Raw genomic sequence first — 20861 nt, 5'->3', positions numbered from 1 at the left:
GTCATCTGCAACTGGAGACACCATAAATATTATCAAATAACTCCCATTTCACTTGGCCCTGGATGGGAGAGGAGAATAAAAACCTTGTGTCTTTCCCTCTCCCTTCCCTGCTCTTTTTTCTTTCTTTTCTATTTTTTTTAAATCAAGCTCGTGCTATCATAAAAATGAGTCAGGCTTCCAGGGTACCAGTTAATGCATTCATTCTGAGGGCTGCTTAACTTCAGAAAAATAAAATGAGACGAACTTTTAAAAAAGAAAGAGAAGGAGGAAGGAGGAAAGGGAAGAAAAAGCTTCCCTGCTCCTTGGAGTGGCCCTGGAAAGAGATTTGGAAGGGGGAAATCAATATGCAAAAGTTATTTGGGTTTTATGCAGCTAAGTGCTACTCAGAGGAGACACCCTGAAATTAATGGACCAAGGTTAGTCATATGTATTAACTTCAGTGGATCTACACTGACTATGACTGATTTGGATACAACTCTTTGACTCCATTTGCCTTTAGTTTAGTGTGTACATGAGGTGGCATGGGGGAGATTATACAGTAGTCATCAGTGCAGCAAAGAACACTTTCCTTACCTCCCTTCTCTGTCTCTCTCTTTTTTCTAAAATCTTAAATTATTCCTTAATATTTAAATGTTAAGTCCCTGTTTCTCCAAAGGGTGGAAAGGTTCAGTAAGGGGCAGCTGAAACAATCAAGGGTATGGAGCAACTCCCCTAAGAGGAAGGGTTACAACAAGGCTTTTCTCTGTAGAACTTTGGGAAATCCATCAAAGCTGGAAAATTCAAGCCAGATGAAAAGCAAGTGCTTCTTCACACAGCACACAATTAAACTATGGAACTCACTCCCACAAGAGGCAAGGATGGCCACCGACTTGGATGGCTTTAAAAGAGGATAGGACAAATTCACAGAGGACAAGGCTATCAATGGCTACTATCCCTGATGGCTATGTTCCGCCTCTACCGCTGGAGACAGTGATGCTTCTGAATACCAGTTGCTAGAGTACTGCTGTGCTTGCAGGCTTAGCACAGGTATCTAGTTGGTCACCGTGAGAACAGAAAGTTGGACTATATGGGCTATTGGCCTGATCCAGCAGGCTGTTCTTGTGTGTGCACGCACATGAGCACATACGTATGCACAAAGCACTTCACCTTGTGCCACCTCCATTACTGCCCCCTATTAGCATTCCAGGAAACTCATCTCTATAGAGCAAGGGTCATCAAACCTTTTCATCAGGGGGCCGGTCCACTGTCCCTCAGACCTTGTGGGGGGCCAGACTATATTTTAGAGGGAATTCCTATGCCCCACAAATAACCCAGAGATGCATTTTAAATAAAAACACACATTCTACTCATGTAGAAACACACTGATTCCTGGACAGTCCGTGGGCCAGATTTAGAAGGCAATTGGGCCGGATCTGGCCCCCGGGCCTTAGTTTGCCTACCCATGCTCTAGAGTAGAGCCCTTTGCCCCTCCACATTCCCCAACACACATCACAGGTTCACCCCAGGCCCCAATTTTTTTAAAAAACAAAAGCATTGGCAGGTCATGAATTGATGTGTGGCCCATCCCCGCTCCTTTGAAAATGAACTTCTACTGTTTGCAGCTTTGGCAGGGAGAAGGGACGAGGGAGACACACACACACACACACACACACAGAGAGAGAGAGAGAGAGAGAGAGAGAGAGAGAGAGAGAGAGAGAGTGTCCCATAATGACCACTTTCTTTGTGTGACAAGCCGTCTGCTTCGTGTCTGGGAAAAGAGGAGCCTGGCAGGCATCCGCACGGAGCCACCCACACAGCTCGGGATAGCTGAGCTGCAGTCGTGTGTCAATAAAGTACACACACAGAGAGAGCCTCTTTCTTAGCCCATGCCCTCCTCCCATTTCCCCTGGCTCTATGCAATCTGCCTCTCGATTCTGGCTCACCCTCCCACAAGCAGAAGAGACACATAGACATTATTGGCATGCACACGGATGTACCAGTTGAATCAGTGGCATTCAAAACAGCATTTCTTCAAAGAACCCTGGGAAGGTTCTATCAGGATCTCCTCCCTGGTTTTGATCACTGAGCATACAAGATTCCCCAGGAGACAGCTTGCCTACTTAAGGGCTGCCAAGTCTACAAGGCTTGTCTCTAGGGCCATGGATTGTCTACCGATGGCTAGGCTACTAACTCTGTTGTACATGCTCTACCCCTACTGTGAGAGACATATCTAGGCTCCCTTGCACCCTTGGTAAGGATTTGTATCAGCGGCCCCCACGATTCCTTGTGCCCTTGTGTGCTTTCCTCCTTCCCTCCCTCCCTCCACTGTCTGCTTTCCTTCCTTCCTTCCTTCCTACCTAACTTCCTTCCTTCCTTCCCCTGAAACTTTCGCCTGTTTCCTCGTCTTTCTTCCCTCCAAGGCCTGCTGGGAACTCCACACACTTTTAATAGCACCCAAGGGAGCTTGCGTAAGGAGTGGTCCAAGGAATGGGCCAGGTGGGAGGGCTCTTAGCCACTACGAGCTAGAGTGGAGAGCCATGATTTTTGTGCCCCCCTGGGCCTGCGCTCTTGGTGGAGGCTAACCTGACCAACCCCTAGTTATGCCATCTACCGTTGGAGGCAGTATGCTTCTCAATAAGAAGATCCCTGAGGATATTTGGTGGTACAGTTAGATAATTTTAGACTCTGGTGTTGATGGTATTCTAGTTCCAACCCACCACCCCTGCATTTTCAGCAGTTCTCAACCTGTGGGTCCCCAGATGTTGTTGAATTACAACTCCCATCATCCCTGAGCTCTTGCCTTGCTAGCTAGGGGTGCTGGGATTTGTAGTTCAACAACATCTGGGGACCCACAAGTTGAGAAAGGCTGATTTAGATGGTAATTCGGGAATGGGGAACCTGTGTGGTTCTCTGGATGTTGCTGGACACAAACTCCAGCTTGGCCAACAGTCAGAGGTGATGGGAATTGAAGTCCAGCTTCTGGAGGCCTTCAGCTTCCTCATTCCCTACACCATCATGTGCACCAATAATGCCTATGTGTCTTTTCTGTCAGAGACGGATTGCGGAGAGTCAAAGGAAACGGGAGGAGAGGTGGGGCTAGGAAAGAGGCTTCTGGGAGCTGTAAGCACCATCCAGAAAGGAGGCTCCCTGCTGTGTATCTGCATGAGTGGGTGCTCCAGATTTGATTGGTTAAAACTGGACTGGGGAACTTGTGGCCCTCTCCAACTCCAATCAATCCCACCCAGCTTGGCCTATGGTCAGGGATGACCAAAGGAGCAGCCCTGACCATGATCAGGGAATCCAACAAGAACAACACTGGGCTACAGGTCTCCCAATATAATTTGGCACCTCAGGCAGACTGCAAAATTGCACTCCCCTCCCCGCCAGGGAAGAAGGGGTGAGGGAAGATCTACACCAGGAACGAGGAAGGAAGATGGACATCAGGACCTGGTGTCCCTGTGAATCCTGCCACCTGAGGCAGTCATTTCACCTTGCCGGCCCTGGTACTGTTTCATTTATTTCACAGTGTGGTAATCAGCCAGCCTTGGCACATCTGAATGGTTGCACACATCAGAGAGGGGACAAGGATGTCTTCATCCAACATGCATGATCTTTTTGGTTCCCCCTCCCCTGCAATCACACCCCACCAAGCCTCTGTTCATTAAGCTGTTGTCTGCACATGCGTGAGGGCTGTCTCAAATATACACACCTGGCTTAAGTTTGAATACTGCCTGAGCTAGTTGGATTGAACCTGGTTTGAGAACAAATACATCAAACACTTAATTTTTTTTTTTCCAAGTAGGGGTGGTTCGGGGTTTCATTTCAGATGTTGTTCCCAAGTACAGGATTTTCAAGCATTGTTGTTTGATTGCAAAGGGCCTCTGCAGAAAAGAGTCCAACTACCAGGAGCAGCAGCAAAAACAACAACAGGGTCTAGGAAGCTGCAATGAAGTTTTGTCCCTTTTAGGAAGTGATGTTGCTTCTTCTCCTTTCCAACCCTTTGCGATGACAGCTTTGAGTTATGGTCCCTGTGGAGCTTTTTCCACCCTTCCACCCCGACCCCCAGTCCATTTTCCTCCTCGGCATACCCTGTTGCAGCCTAGTTAAAAAATCCCACACTCCATAGCCTCAAATAACTTAGATTGCACATTTGGCAGCAGAGGGTCAATGTGGCTGTGTTTTCACGGCGGAAAGGCCTCTGGCCGCATATTTTTCTAATTAGGGTGGTTTCCCCCCCTTCTTCTGTTCAGCACAGTGTTCCCCACCCAGCCCCCCTTTCCCTTTTTTTGCAGCTGCGATGACACTCAGCTCTTGCCCCCTGCTTTCTCACGCTCTCCCTTGCCAAGTCGTGTAACCAGCTGGGCGGCCGCCAAGCGTTGAGGTCGGCGTGTCAACCTCCGCTCCTTGTGTACATACTGAAAAGAAGGTGCTTTTCTTTAACCATGCTCCCTCCCTCCCCACAGGCCTCCTTCCCTCCCTCCTCTTGGCTCGTGGAAGTTGGTTCCTTGTCAAGGTCACCGCTCACAGCTTAGTTTGGGTGACCCAACCTGACAGCAGAAAAATGCATTAGGGAGCCCAAATTTAGAGGGGGCGACGCCAATTCTTTTCTCTCCAATGTTTTGCAACGATTTCTCCCTTTTCTCTCCCTCCCTCCTTAGGAAGAAGGCTTCCTGTCCCTCTCCTTCCTATAACCACTGATCCCTCTGTGATTTCAACCAGTCTTTTATCAGTCCCTGGGTTGGGTCCTGCTCTTCCCTGCTGCTGCTGCTGCTGCTGCTGCTGCTACAACTATCTAAACACCATACATTGAAAGCACACCTGCCCCTTAAAGAATTATGGGAACCATAGTTTACCCCTCACATGGCGACAGTTCTCAGCAGCCTTAACAAACTATAGTTCTCAGTGCACTTTTGAGGGTGGGTGTGATTTAAATTTGTTTAAAATGTATGGCTCTGAATACCAATTTCTGGAAGCTACAGGAGAGAAGAGCGCTGTTGTGCTTGTGGACGTCCCTTTGCGGTATCTGGTTGGCTACTGTGAGAACAGGATGCTGGACTTTTCATCATGGGATGCTGAGAGTGCTAAGAGGTGCTAGGAAAACCCTGTTCCTCTCACAGAACTGTAATTCCCAGAGTTTCCTGGGAAGAGGGGATGACTGTTAAACCACTCTGAGAATTATATCTCTGTGAGGGGGAAAGGTGGGTCTCTTAACAACCCTCACCACACTTAACAAACCATGCTTGGGGGGGGGAGTCATGACTGTTTAATGTGATATGATCCTGCCTGTAAATATATAGTGCAAATATGGCCTAACCTAGGTCTATTAATGTCAATGGGTCTATGCTAAGTAAAACGTAGTTGGATACCACGCTAATCTTCCCTCCCGTCGCCACACACTTTTGAACTGCACATTATCAGCTTTCCAACAGCACACTTGGTTCCCCTCCCCAATTCTCCCCCTTTTTTTGTCCAATTGTACAATAAAAACACACACCTTGAGACACAAGCTTGTCAACACAGCAGTGTGGTCCCCATCCACACAGCTTCTTCCTACAGCCCTGCTCTGCTTGAGTCTCCCCTGTGCCTGAAATGTTTTCTCTCCCTCCTCAGCGGCAGGCCCGGAAACCACCCTCCAGCTGTGGCTTATTAAAGTCAGATTGTCCCTTGAGGACCAAACCAGAGCCAGGGTCATTAATAACAACTAACTACGCAGCTTTGCGTGCCAGCCTTCCATGTCACGAGGCAGGGGAAGGGGGTGGGGATGGGGGACCCCACCAGCCTTCTAATGAAGCAACACACGCACATTCAATCACATTACTCGTTTCTTCTCCTCCCTCCCTCCCTCCTCCAAACAAAATAAAACAAAAACCGAAAAACTACCGTCATGCCCACCCACTTAAATGAAGAAATAACAGGCCTCTTGAGGAGGATGTAATCTTCATAAGTTGCTCCAGCTCCCTGTTAAGGGACCTGAGGAAGCCTGTTAAAAGAGTGGAATTCACTGCTTGGGAGTGTGTGGCAGAGAGGAAGACATGGGAGGATGTACTGAAGCAGTAACTCCCTTGCGTGCATCTTTTGAAAGACCGGCTTGCCAGTTCATTTCTGGGGCACAATTCACTCTTTCTGTGGTTCCGAAACTCGTCCACCCCCTGTGGACCACTTGAAAATTGCTAGTGGTCTTGGTGGACCATATACTGGTTTTGCAGCAGCTATAATCTTCAGTGCTCTTAGGTGCTGCATTGGCTTTTAACTGAATTGCTATTGCTTCTTTTGTTTCTTAATATGTTGTGTTTTATTTGAAATGCAATTTGCCATTCCACAGCATTCAAATTGCAGTGGAATAAAGTACAATAGAAGAGATAAAAGCAGCAATAAAAACACAATGGAAAATAAACAGGTTTGCTGCAGATGGGCCACGGGCCACCTGAACGAAACTTGCAGGCCACTGGTAGTCCATGGACCAGTTTGAGAAGCCCTGCATTAGTGTTTAAAGTGCTAATTAACACAAGCCCCCCCCCCCAATATCTCAAAGACTGCCTCCTTCCCTGCAGACTCTATTGGGCTTTATCAGCACAGGACCCCTGCCCCTTGGTATGTCCAAGCCAAAACCCCTTTAAAAGCCATCCACGTTGGTGGCCGTCATTACATCTTTTGGCAGTGAATTCCACAGTTATAAATTATTGCCTGTTCACTGGCAAAATCTACACAGGGGGGCAGCACTGATGGCTGCTGCCCACTGGGACTGGCGGAACGGAAGGCAGGGAGGCCAAACAGAAGGTGGAGCCAGAGACAATGACAGGCACAGCCAGAGCCAATGAGAAGCAGAGTCAACCAATTCTACTTTTGTCCCCACCCTCCTCTTCTTTGCTGCACAGTTCTACAAGGACAACACTGAAATGGAAGAAGCTGCCATCCCGTGGACTGGTTGTAAGAAGGGTAGAGTGTAGTTGGTCGGGCAGTGCCCTATTCTCCCTCCACTGTGGGGCAGCGACAAAAGCAAGGAGCAGCAGCAACTGCAGTCTCCATGCGCCATGTCATATTTTTACTGGGCAGTGGTGCAGATTGGGCTGGAGGAGAAGCTCTGGCCTTCACGTGAGGCTAGTCCTTCATCTAGGAGTTTGTGAATGTGGTGTTGGTGTGGGTGTCTGTGAGAGATTTATTTATTGCATTTATATCCCATCCTTTTTCTCCAAGGAGCTCAAATGGTTCTCACCCTGATTTAATCCCCACAACAAGCTGTGGATCAAGGGGACTGCAAGGTGGTGGGGGGTGAGGAGGGTGAGAGAGTACACAGGTGTCCAACCCTCTAACCACACTGATTTTTATGTGCATTTTGGCATCACGCAACCAGTTTCTTCCCAAATAAATTTGGTGTTCAGGTGGGAGCAGGGGTGGACTTAGTAACATTGCACCCTGAGTGAGAACAACATTTCCCCCCCGTCAAGTATTGAGTAGATTGTTGTTGTTGTTGTTGTTGTTGTTGTTGTTGTTGTTGTTGTTGTTGTTGTTGTTGTGTGCTCCCTTGGTGCCCCGTGTAGGGAAACTGCCCGCACCACCCTAAATCTGGCGCTGATCAGAGTGGGAAGATCCCCTCCCCCCATCCTCCCCCCCCCCCGCCTAGAGTGAGATGGCAAATTCATGGACAGTGTTGATACGTGGCATGGAATTGGATCCACAGATGGCATTGTGCCCAACCGCGCATATCCCAAGTCTGAACCCCACACTGTTAAAATCATCGGTGCTTTGACCACTTCTGCACCATACATCTAAAGCACATTTAACACACATTTAAAGTACATAGCTTCGCCCAAAGAATCCTGGGAACTGTAGCTTGTTAAGGGTGCTGGGAGCTGTAGCTCTGTGAGGGCTAAACTGCAACTCCCAGAAATCTTGGCTGTGGAGGGGGTGAGCCATGACTGTTAAAGTGGCATAAAAGTGCTTTAAATGTATGCTGTGGGTGTGATCTGATGAGAACGGAACCGAGGAATGGTACTGTGGATTCAGTAATGGAGAGAGTCCAAGGATGCGATTCAATGTTATGTAGTGTGTGTGTGCAGTGAGGACTGCCGGTGGCCACAAGAAGAACTGGAGGAGCAAAACGAAGCCACTGAGCATAATTCTTCTGCAGCTCTGTTTCAGGGAAAATTTGCCCTTTCACAGTTGCTTAAGCGAAATGTCAGCCCCTTGCTAAACGGCTTCTGCCACATATGCTCCCTCTAAGGGAGCGGCTATAAATCAGGCAGCAGTTAGTGGGAAAAAATCAGGTTCCAAGAAGGCAAAGCAGTGGGAGATGTCTTTAAGAGAGGGAAGGGGAAAAGCTGGGGGTTTCTCCTGTGTTTGAGTTTATTATGTGGCCCAGCAGTGATGAAATTCATCATTTATTGTCAACCCTCCCTCCCCCGTGTGCCCTCTCTCTTCTCCCATTTTCTAACAGGAGACAAAGCAAGGGGGAGAAAGAAAGCCTAGTAGCAATTGCAATCAAGTCTGTGTAAATTTGGCCCCTCCGTGTCCTCTTCACAAAGCTGGACAAAGGCTTCCAGGCTGGTGTCTCAGCTGGGAATCGAGATACCACAGCTGTAGCCAATGCCAACTCCGTTCCCATCAATATGGTGCGGCCCCTGGCAACCTGCTTACAGCCATCTCCCATCTTCCTCACAAAAGACGGGAGCAAACAATACCTTCTCGAGACTCTCTTGCCCACCAAAATCTTAAATATTTCATTAGATTATTCCCCCCCCCCACCCTTTTCTTTTCTCAGCTCAGGCAGGGAAAGGAAGAAGAATAAAAGAAGCCAGATCTCAAAGCTGGAGACAGACAATAGTTTTGTTTTTGCTTTTTTAAAAGCAAGTGGAAAGTGGTTGGAAAAAGCTTCTACTTCCCATGAGGTATGTGACACATTAATTTCCATCCCTACAGTTGGTCAAACAGGTTTATTCATTTGGCTTTTTGGAAATGAGATCAAACCCTGCGCAACCTGCTTAGTGGAAGCAGAATTAGAATGTGCACACAGAAGGAGGCACTCTGGAGAAAGGTGGTTGGCATGTTTTTCTGGGAAGGTGGTTCCATAGCAAGGATGCCACAGAGGAGGTTTTACTCTGCTCACTGATGGGAGACACCTTGCTAAGAAGTGCATGGAACAGGGTGATGCCCCCAGTTCTGAGAAACGCATCCACATTTAATCAAGGGGGTGGAGAAACTATTAGGAAGGTTAGACTAAGAGGCAGTGACTGTTCCAAGGTCACTCTGTGAGCGTCATCGCTTAGTGGGGATTTGAACCCTGGTCTCTCATGTCCTAGTTCAACACTCTAACCACTGCATCACACTGGCTCATAGTCGTGTCTATTCATTTCAATGGGTCTGGTCTGAGTAGGAGTAACATCTGATACAACCCATGGTTTTTATTTTTTTTATATTTTATTGTATGATGGTTTTTTATCTATAAAAAACTTTGGTTGCATTTTTATTTTAATACTGTATAGAAGCTGTCTTGTGAGGTTACTCCAAAAGGTGTCTTATAACTCCAAAAGGTGTCTTATAAACCTTTCAGTAATCCAAATATGGTTTGCAAATCTTTGAAATAAAGACAGTATAATTATACAGGCACAGGCATTACTGTAGATACGTTGTAAGCTTATATGTTATATTAAACATTCTCAAGTTTTTTTGTTTTATAAGAAGCAAATTGTGATGGTCAGATTACTAACACTTCAGAAGGCATGCCATTGATGCAACAATTGTGCATTAGTGGTGGATATCTATAAACATCCTCACATCATTCTGCTTTATGAGTTCTGTGATGCTTCCCCAATGTTAGCGCATTATTACCAGCTGGAGGGGCACTCTTGCACTAGAATGCAACAAAAGTTGGGACAAAGAACAACCACCCTGGATCATCTATGGTATTGAAAGTTTCAGGCATAAATTATGAGGGACATGCACTGCTGGTTGCCAACGAAGCAGTATGTCTGCCCCCAAACCTTTGCAAGGACAAACAGTGTTGAAAGAGGGATGATGTATAACCACCCCAAATACCATCACCAGCACAAATAATCATGAATTCACAATAAAAGTAATGTCTAGGAATAAGCATGAAAGGTGCTTTGTAATAAGCTCCATTTAGTAACCTTAAGAATGCATCCTTTGGTATCCAGTAGGCATTTAACAGAGATGAAAAACTTTTTCAGTAACTGAATCAGTATTGGTTATTGCTGAACTTGACTTTGCATTGTTTTATAGGCTTTTTCTTGTACTCAGTACTGTGATTCTGTGTAATGCTGGTGGTCAGCAAAAGATGTTTAAAGACTCTCTCAAGGCAAGCCTTAAAAAATGTAGTATCAACACTGACAATTGGGAAACACTGGTCTGCAAGCACTCCAATTGGAGAACAACCTTTATCAAAGGTGTCATGGACTTTGAAGACACTCGAACTCAGAATGCAAGGGAGAAACATGCTAAGAGGAAGGCACACTTGGCAAATCCACACTGTGATCAACTCCCGCCTGGAAACCTATGTCCCTATTGTGGAAGGACGTGTGGATCCAGAATTGGCTTCCACAGTCACCTACTGACTCACTCTTAGACCATGTTCATGGAAGACAATCTTACTTGGCTACAAGTGATTGCCAAAGAAGAAAAAGTCTGCAGCAAAATGTGTATATTGGTGAGTTTTTTTGTTGAATTTTTAAACACAATGTTATTAATTTCCCTCTTTTATTTACATTAAGACTGTATTGTTCTTTGGAATGGTTTGACCCAAGTTCATGCATTTTGTTTGATTTAAGTAATTTAGTGCTGTGATGAATACACTTTTGAAAATGGGGCGGGGGTGGATGTCTTAACAGGTCAGCATTCAAAGAAGGGCAGAGAGGCTCTAGCAATGATGACTGGAATGATAAAAGGTATTACAAATACACAAGTGTCCTTATTTCACTTTGTGAATAGATGGAGATGTGGCATTCCGTCTGCCAAATAAGCATTCTATCTTCTTTAGCATCAGGAAGAAATGCAGATGGTTGTCTCATTCCGCCTTTGGTTGATTGTCATCCAATGCCCTTTTAAAATGTGGGGTTTTTAAAAATTTTTGGTGTGGTGGTTAATTCGGTTGTTTCTGTTTTTATTTTGATTATGTATTCTGTATTTTTATATTGTGATTTTATCTTGTGAACCACCCAGAGACCTGCAGGTGTAGGGCGGTATACAAATTTTAATAATAATAATAAAAATAAATAATTTATTATTATTATTCTGGTCCCCCCCCAGATTATATAGTTTAACTTTACCCAGTAGGTAACCTTTCAAATGAGCTAAGGTTAACCAAAATATCCAGTTTCATCTCTTAAACACGTCTTAATAACTTTGCCACTCCATATTGCTAAATGACCTCAAATGGCGCTCTCTTCTCTCTCCTCCTCGCCTTCCCCTTAGCTGTCCCCCTTCAACATCACTTGGCTTGGGTTTAAGTTGGCTTCAAGTGATAGCACAATAGCATCTTGCATTCTTTGTTTCACCCTTGATTTATCCACCCTCTTGAAGGACTCTAATGAATAATTCAGAATGATGTGAGATTATGGGAAGGGTCTTGCTCCCCTCCATCACCCTCCTCCTCTCCAACCTTTAAGCCCTTACTCCCCCCCACCCCACCCACACAGCGACCAAGAGGACTGCCCCTCGACCCCTCTTTGCTGTCAGTTTGATAAATATAATCTATTGCCAATTAAAACCTCGTTCGCTGTCTCTCCTCGCGCAAGGGAGCACCTCGTTAACGTCTTCTTAGTAGGGTGACTCCCAGGAACTCTAGCAATTATTGATTGCAGATAATAGAAGGCTTGTATGTCCCCCCCACCCCACCCCCACCCTGGGTCAGTTCAGCAATGCACATTGGCATGTAAATAGGTTATTCACCCAACATTACTTTTTGATAGAAAAATGACCACGGAATGCTTTGATTTTGGACCTTCTCTTGTTCCTATGCTCACAATGAAATCAATGGTCTCATTGCAGTGCAAAAACTCCCTCCAGCTTTATTTATAATTTAACTCTCCTCTTTTCTCCCCATCCCCACTCCTTAACAACACCATTGCATTTTCAGATACAAACTTTCTGATAAACTGCTATTTGTTTTCAAAAAGTGAAGTAACTAAAATAATGTACACTGAAAATAATGTACACTGGATGCATACCATAGACATCACACTTGATTAGTGGGACTTTGAGGTTAAATGGCCATTGGACAGTGTGGTATAGCAGATAGAGTAGCCTTGTACTGGGGAGACATTGGCTGAAATCCGTACTCACCCTAGAGCTAACTAGGATAACTTGGGCCAGGCTATCTATCAGCCAAACCTACCTTATAGGACTGTGAGGATAACATGGGAAGAAATCTAGGCATGAGCCAAGCTAGACCCTGTGTTTGTCATCTGAGGTCCTTTTCTCCATGCACCCCTATTCTGAGGGCTTTTTCAGTTGTGCTTATGGAATGCTCTCCCCAGGGAGCCACGCCTGGAGCAATTATTGCCTGTTTTTAGGCACCAGCAAAAAACATTTTTATTTATTCAGGCTTTGTCTTTTAATTTGGGGGATAATGTCCATGGCCTCTTTTTATTGTTCATTCTTTTAGTGGTGTGGGTTGAATCTGTCCTTTTTTATATAAAATTATATATAGGTATTTTAGGTTCTTGTTTTATTGTGGTCCTTACATTTGGTTTTAATGTTTCTTGTTCTTACATTGTAAGTTGCCTTGAAGCACTTTCGTGTAAAAAGCAATGAAATAATGATGATGATGATGATGTCCTCTTGAGCTCTGTCGAATGCAGTTAGTAACAGGAAGAGTGGTGACCATTCAGCAAAATAGCATAGTTACACCTGTCTTTACTATCCACTGGGTGTGAAGGAGATGCAACAGGGATACCTGAAACCACTGCTAACTGAATGGCTCAGACTGAAAAAGGCAGATCTGTCTGCAAGTTCAAGGGAGCCCGCAAGGGTCAGTTTTCAGTCAACTACTTGGGATGCTACAGCCAAAAACAGGTATAGCTTGGTGTGTAAAATGGAAGGCTCCAGAGCTGAGTGCTGTTTAGCTCTGAGGCCCAGTCTTCAGATTTTAGTTATGTGTCTTGAGGCACAGGTTATTCATTCGCAATGGGAAGCTGAGGGAGAAGGGTGAAAGAAACACTGTGCATTCTCGGAGACTTTCTTCTCCATGTCTGTTTTTCAAGTGCAAGGGGGCAAAGGGCAGGGTCAGGGGAGAAGCCACCCAACTAATATGGGGCAACCATTCTCCCCAAGCCAAATTTAGCCCTACCAGTCATGTAAGGTGTGCAGATGTTCAGAGCAATTTTCTGCAGGCCTAGATAGTGAATAGCATAAACCCTTGCACAGAAATTGAGCCTCTAGGAGTGAGGTGAGGTCAGATACAAGTTGTCCCCTGGCAGGAAAGGCATTTATCTCTCCTCTTAGCAACTGTCTGTGCCTCTCAAAGGAGAGATCTCTTCTTTGCTTACTGCTGCCATGCACAATGAGGGTGGGTTGGTGGGTGGGAGTGAGGGATGGATGGATGGATGGATGGATAGATGATAGATAGATAGATAGATAGATAGATAGATAGATAGATAGATAAGGAAAGCCGTTTAATAGAGTCTGGGGCAAAAGCAGGGGGGAAGCCTTCGTTGCTACAGAGCAAAACCCCTTTCGGTAACCACGGAGGTGACTTTTGCCTCTCTTCCTTTCTGAAGCTGTTTACCCCACGCTTGATTTGAAGCCCCCAGAGCAAGGATGAAGCCGCCAGGGTCTCCCGTCCTCCTCCAAACAGTTATTCTTTAACTTCGGGAAGGCCCTTGCCCTCTGTTGTTTGCCTGACTGGCGTGCCAAAGGAGACAGCAAACGGTGCGGCTGTTTATCTGCCCGTCAGTCAATAACACAGCATCCCTTGCCCCCAGAGGTCACCAAAGGGGACTGGCACCTTTAACCCGTGGAGCTCAGCTCCCTCTTTGCTCTCCTTAGCGATTCACCCGGCTGTCAGTAATTCAGGCAACTGGTTTATTCAGCTGAGATCTCCCGATTTCAAAAGATAATCTGGGAATAATTGGGACTTAAGGAACTGGTGGGAATCTTGATTTTCTCTGCTGTGCTGCCATTCACCACACACGGGTGGACATCTTATTCCGTTCTAATTTGGTGGGCTTACTGAACCAAGATGGCCGTGATTCTGCTTTGAGTGCAAACTTGCCAGTCACAGGGCAGGATTGAGAGCTGTGAAACTAGTTACGATAGCTCAAGGAGGTGTGGGAAGGGCTGCATGTAGGTTTGGGCCCATATATTTAAAGCACCATTATAACAATTAAAAAGTCATTGCTTCCCCCAAAGGACTGTGGGAACTGTAAAGGGTGCCAACCGCCTATTTCGCTCACAGAACTGCAGCTCTCAGAGTTTCCCGGGAAGAGGGAGAACTACAAAACATAGCAGTTTGTGACACGGCTCCCTTCTCACTTAAAAACAGAATTCATATTGGTGAAGGCTGGGTTCCGATTGCTCCCTTTTTGCCTGACAGAAGCGCAGCACTTTAACAGCTCAGATGGCTGATGCCTCTTTGAGGGTTCCTCCATAGGCAGAAAAGTCTGAGGATCATCAGTGCAAGGGGGGAATTATTATTATTTTTCATAATAGTGAAGAAAAGGTCCAGCAAGTTCTGCACTTATATAGGTTTGTGGGGTTTTTTTTTTTTTTGCTAGATATAGCCTGATTTGAAATATTAAGATTATTTGGAAGTCTGCCACCTCAGGCAAAAAAAAAAAAAAGGGGGGGGGGGCTCTGTGGAATTTTGAGTGAGTTTCAGTGAAATTAGCAAAGTTCTTCAGGGCTAAGGATTTTCTGGTTACTAGGTATGGGGTGTACTTTGGATCTTTTCACCTCAGGCACCAAAATGTTTAGGGCTGGTCCTACCCTCAAACATGCAGGCTGGTATTTTCCTTGCCTTCCCTTCTTTGGTCATTGAACAACATGAAGTTACAGGCCTTTGTAGATCTGAACATTTTCAATACTTTGGCAGCATTAAGTTTTGTTTTGTTTTAACTTCACCAAATATGGTCGGGTGGTAGCAAATTAACACCTTTTGTGTTTTAAAGTTCAAAAGGTCTTTTCTGTTCTCTCTGCCTCCTGAAAAGCTCCGGGGCACATTACCAGCACACCGTCCCCAAAAGTTTAATATGAGAGAGAAACGTGGCCCACACTCTGAACACTGCACCCTTGACACGCCTAAGGAGAGGCAAATGCTCCTCTCTCTTTTGTTGCTGCAAAACATCCAGCCAAGAGGCGTCTCCGAAATTACAAGCCTTTCCATCATCAACTCCTAAAGTGAAAATCTCCCCATCTTTGATTTATTCCATTCTTTCCCCCTCCTTCCGCTTTAAGCGATGAAGTGATGCCCGTGGGTTTGGAGAAACCCATCTTAATAGAGTGCTGGAAATTATAAGTCAATGGGGCGATGTGCTTAAACAAAGGGAGCCCCTGAACAGGACAAATTAAACAACACCTGAATTGATGAACAAACTGGTTATTGCACAGATTCATTCTCCCTAGGCCCACCCCGTTTAAAAAAGTCCTTTTCTTCCTGCTTTCCCCCTCCTTTTACTGCCTGAGAGTCAGTCCTAATGAATAAGGTGCAATTGGAGTTTAATGGGCCGCGTCGGAGGGGCCTACCATCTGATCGCCGTGGCAACCGATCCTTTCTCAAGATTTTTTAAACAGTCTGAAATGTGCTTTTATTGTCTGCTTAAAATGTGTCATGTGAGCCCCAATGGTGGTGGGCGCTTGTATGTATCAATTTGTTTCTGTCTTCTAGGCAGCCCTTCGTGTGGGCTATGAATATATGTTGGGGGGTGGGGAGGGGGGCTCACCCAGGCACAGAGAGAATGGGCCCAGCTGATTTGGGATCCAGGGATACCAAGCACCACTATGCTTTGGAATGGTGACATATGGTCCCAATCTGACCTAAGCCGTAGCCTTTAATAGCTAAACTCGTACCTCTGCACAAGGGCCAGGCATTGTCCTTTTCTTTTAATTGCCATCTATTCATCCCATGGCCAAGTAAACTTTTCCATACCTCCTTTCTTTTTTTTAAAAAAGAGAGAGAGCGGGTGGGGCGGGGGCTAAGCATCAAATGTTGACCACTGAAAGAGCATGGTGGAGTGGGGATGTTGAAAGAAAGAAAGAAATAACAAAATCCACCAGCTCTTTGTGTTTGCTTTCTACTTGGTTCAAGAGACTTAACAGAAGGGGTAAGGTCACCTCTGAACCACACATCTGAAGCACATGGCTTCCCCTAGAAGCATCATGGGAACTGTAGTTTGTTATGTAGTTTTCTCTGCAAGAAAAATGCAATCAGCTTGGTGACACCCGTATTTGCTAGGCAAGAGGGCAGAACACTTGTGAGAACATCAGCTTCTTTGCATGTCAATTAAATAAAGTTCCTGACATTTGTTAAGGAAACCGCTTTGCTGGACCATAGCTCCTGTCCCAACTAGCTGTTCCAATAACATGTTGGAGACTTCAGTTAACTAGCAGTTCCCAAGATTCTTTAGGGGAATCTATGTGCTTCAAATATATGGCATGGATGTACAGTGGTGCCTCGCAAGACGAAAAGAATCCATTCTGTGATTCTCTTCGTCTAGCGGTTTTTTCATCTTGCGAAGCAACCCCATTAGCGGCTAAGCGGATTAGCGCTATTAACGATTTAGCGGCTTAGCGGCTATTAAAGGCTTAGCGGCTAAGCTGTTAAAAGGCTATTAACAGCTTAGCGGCTTTGAAAAAGGGGGGGGAGCAGGGGGGGAATGGCGAGACTCGCAATACGTTTTCGTCTTGCGAAGCAAGCCCATAGGGAAATTCGTCTTGCGAAGCGCCTCCGAAACGGAAAACCCTTTCGTCTAGCGGGTTTTTCGTCTTGCGAGGCATTCGTCTTGCGGGGCACCACTGTATTCTGAAAAACAAATTGATAGAGCAAGTGGTCTGTTCTGTGGCGTTCTTGTGGGCAATGACAAACTAGTTGCCACTCTGGCCCAGTCGTATAAAAATATTAAGGTTGGGTTTCTAAATGTGATTTCTGCCAGCATCCTTTAACTTGCAAACTATTGCCTTCCAGTGGTTAGAAAAATAGAAAGCTGTGCTATACTAAGGCTGCAAACATACAAAAACGTGTATGTCTTTCCCAAAGAATCCTGGGAACTGTAGTTTGCTTCTCACAAAGCTATGATTCCCAGTACCCTGCACAAACTTCCATTCTCCTGGTTCTTTGCAGGAATTCATGTGCTTTCTATTTTCCTAACCACCCAGCATCTCCAGGTAGGGCTGGGAAATGCGTCTACTGTATCTGAAACCCTAGAAAGCTACTACCAGTCTGTGTAGACAATACTGAGATGCTGGGGACTGATTAGCAGGTATGTCAGTTCAATTCCTATTGGTAAATGCAAATGGTTGTACCACACATTCACATATCTAGAATAGTATCTTTCACAGGGGAAAGGTTTTAGCTCAGAGGTCCCAGGTAGTGCTGGGAATTTCCTTGTCTGGAAAATCCTGGAGAGGCATTGCCAGCCATAGAATCATAGAATCCAAAACTTCATCAAAATTTGTTTGTCTGAGTTTGTCACTTTCAGTGTACAGACACAGGCTTGGCCTGGACAGTCTTCCTGTTATATACCTGCTGGGATTGACAAGGCATCTGACCCTCACCTGAATCTCATAGCTCTCCTGACAGGTGATTTGGTCTGCAGCCACAGTGTGGAAATAAAAGATGAGATTGCCCACCAAATACAAGGCACTCTACTATTCAAATTAGGCCCCAGTGTTTTTCTTACAATCCCCTTCTCAATGAATTAATCAATTTTAATCCAGCATGTAAATCCTCAAAACGTTCTTATTAGTTAATTCAAGCAAGTAAACTACTGCTCTCACTTCATTACAAACAGTATTTCTACCTGCAACACACTTGAGCAAACCTGCTCCTCAATTAATCAACTAGAAGGGTTACTGTTAACTATTACTGCTGCTATTCTGGGCTTCTGCTGCACCAGGGTTTACACCAGTGTAATAGAGTTGTAATTCAAATGCAGACAGCAACAGCTGTCGAGACATAGCAGCACCGACAGCCACTCCCATAGTACCTTTCAAAATTCTGCCATTCCCTACCAACCACAGTGATGCACATTGATGAGGCACATTCGCCCGACAAGGAAGGCACCAATTGAGAAGTGCCACAACCATGATGACGTGACCTTGCATGGTTCACACCCCTTGACACGTAATTTACCAACCTGCTGCCAGGCAGTGCCCACAGTGTTTTCTCCTTAGGAGGCTGTGTGCGGCTAAAAAGCTTCTTGTTTTCTTCTTCTCTGGCGATCACTCATAGCAGAGTAAGATTGTCTTCCATGAACACAGTCTCAACAGTGAGTCCGTAAGTGACTGTGGAGGCCAATTCTGGATCCATACGTCCTTCCACAATAGGGACATAGGTTTCCAGACGGGACCTGATCACGGTGAAGGTTTGCCAAGTGTGCCTTCCTCTCAGCACATTTCTCCCTTTCATCCCGAGTTTGAGCATCTTCAAAGTCCATGAAACCTTTAGTAAAGGCTGTTCTCCAACTGGAGCGCTTGCAGGCCAGTGTTTCCCAATTGTCTTTGTTTATACTACTTTTTTTTATTTGCCTTGAGAGAGTCTTTAAACCTCTTATGTTGACCACCAGCATTACACTTTCCATTTTTAAGTTTGGAATAGAGTAGTTGCTTTGGAAGACGATAATCAGGCATCCCCACAACATGACCAGTTGAATGAAGTTGATGTTGAAGAATCATTGCTTCGACAATGGTGATCTTTGCTTCTTCCAGTACACTGGCATTAGCTCGCCTGTCTTCCCAAGTGATGTGTAATTTTTTTCAGAGACACTGTTGATGGAATCTTTCGAAGGGTTGGAGATGGCGTTTATAATTGGTCCATGTTTCACAAGTGTACAGTAAGGTTGGTAGTACAATAGCTTTGTAAACAAGCATTTTTATTTCCCTGTGAATGTCCAGGTCTCCAAACACTCTGCCCTTCAATCAGGAGAAAGTTGCAGTTGTAGAGCTCAGGCGATGCTGGATTTCGGCATTAACGTCAACCCTTGTGGAAAGACCGCTGCCCAGGTTCAGGATAAGTGATTGACATTTTCCAGCGTTACATACACCGTTAAGTTGGATTTGTGGCACTGCAGAGGATAGCCATCATGGCTAGTAGTCATCATTAGTTTTATCTTCCATGCTTGTAAGTGCTAAATTCAGATCAGCGTAATCAACAGCTGGGAAAGTCTACCTGCAGATGCATTCTTAGATTTCAGATTCACCACATACCATTTCCAAAATTTGCATGCCTGGTCTTTGTTAATCTGTTCCCATGCTCGGTTTCTTTCTCTTTTTTATTTTTTAACTTTCCCACGAGTAGACTAGGTAGGTGTCTATGGCAGTAAAAGATAATCAGATTTGCATGGGATTGGATTTTGCCTTCTGCGCCTCAGAGGCAAATTTCCCCTGCCAGAGCTTTTATTGCAGCTACTTGCATCTGAAAGCAATTGCTGTAATCTGACTGCTGAGAAGGTTTGAGGAGGGGGCTGCTGTTGGGATGATAGGATAAGGAAAGCAAGGTTTTTTTAAAAACAAAGAGGGGGGAGATAGGAGGGTACCTGGAGCTGTTGCTACTTAACGAATGCCAGTGGTATTTTCTGCATAGGCCAGGCAGATTATTATTTTAGAGCAGGCACCACGTCCCAATGTCTCTACAGAATGAATTGACAGCAGGCCAAGGAAGAAAAGCAAATGCTGGAAGTGACGTCAATACACTCGTCAAACTTCTTGACCTTTATCATGCTCGGGCGCTTCAAAGCTGCGCCTCACTGTCTTTCCCTCATTAGCTAATTACAAGGACTGTTTTCCCTGGTATCCTTTCCAAGCAATCAAACGAGCACAGTCTATAAACTAGGAAGGGAAATGACTTTCCTTCTGGATCTGAGGATGGCTCACAACACAGGGTCTGTCTTCCTGCATAATCAGTTTTATGGCACACTGCAAATGTGCATTTGCTCCTCATTGCTGCCCAGTCTGCATGTCTTTACTCCAAGGCTACACACCTTTTGGAAATCTAGCCCATTTCCCAAAGCTCCAAAAGAAACTGTGCGATGTTTTTAGCCTCAGGAAATGTTATTCTCCTTACCCTTAGAACCTTCCCTGATATCTACAAATGCAGTGTAGAATGTGGTTTCAGAAATGACTTGGGTGCTTATTTTGATTTCCCCCCCTATCATCTGTGGCAAGTACCACAACTCTGTCCTTATAACCTTTGGCACCATACACACCTTACATTTAAAGCACATCCTCTGCCCTCAAAGAAACTTGAGAACCGCAGGTTGTTAAAGACGCTGGGAGTTATAGCTCTGTGAAGGGGGCAAACTACAATTCCCAGGTTTCTATTTTGTTTGTGCAGAGATGGGGATTTACTTTAATTGTATGCAGCCAAAGGGGTTGTATCCAGTGATAGAGCTACTCAGAGTAGATCCACTGAAGTTAAGAGACAGGACTTAACATAGGTCCATTAATTTCAACGATTCTATTCTGGATAGACCTTAATTGGACTCGGCTCACACATTACAGCAAGGCAAACTGTGGGTTAGCATGAATAAACAAACATGTGCTCCTGTGTGGAATTGAGGAATTTGTGAGAGTTTTAAAATGGCTGCTAATATGTTTATCCCAATCTGACCATTTTTGTTCTAGCAAGCTATTTCCCTTTGTGGCAGATTTTGTGTGAGAAATATAAGGTTGAATCCGACAACGGGTATGTTTATATCAGTGGTTTAAAACCCAGCAAG

At 45.2% G+C, this 20861-nt stretch overlaps 1 protein-coding gene across 1 annotated transcript in view; it reads right to left on the bottom strand.

Annotated features, from left to right (window-relative positions):
* The window catches only part of PERM1 (PPARGC1 and ESRR induced regulator, muscle 1), a 101772-nt gene that overhangs the window by 79476 nt on the left and 1435 nt on the right, over positions 1-20861 (bottom strand). The window lies entirely within an intron of this gene.

This window comes from Podarcis muralis, chromosome 7 (assembly GCF_964188315.1).
Source record: "Podarcis muralis chromosome 7, rPodMur119.hap1.1, whole genome shotgun sequence".
NCBI lineage: Eukaryota > Metazoa > Chordata > Lepidosauria > Squamata > Lacertidae > Podarcis > Podarcis muralis.
The sequence above is the reverse complement of the archived record's forward strand: the minus strand, read 5'-3'. Positions and strand labels throughout refer to the sequence as shown.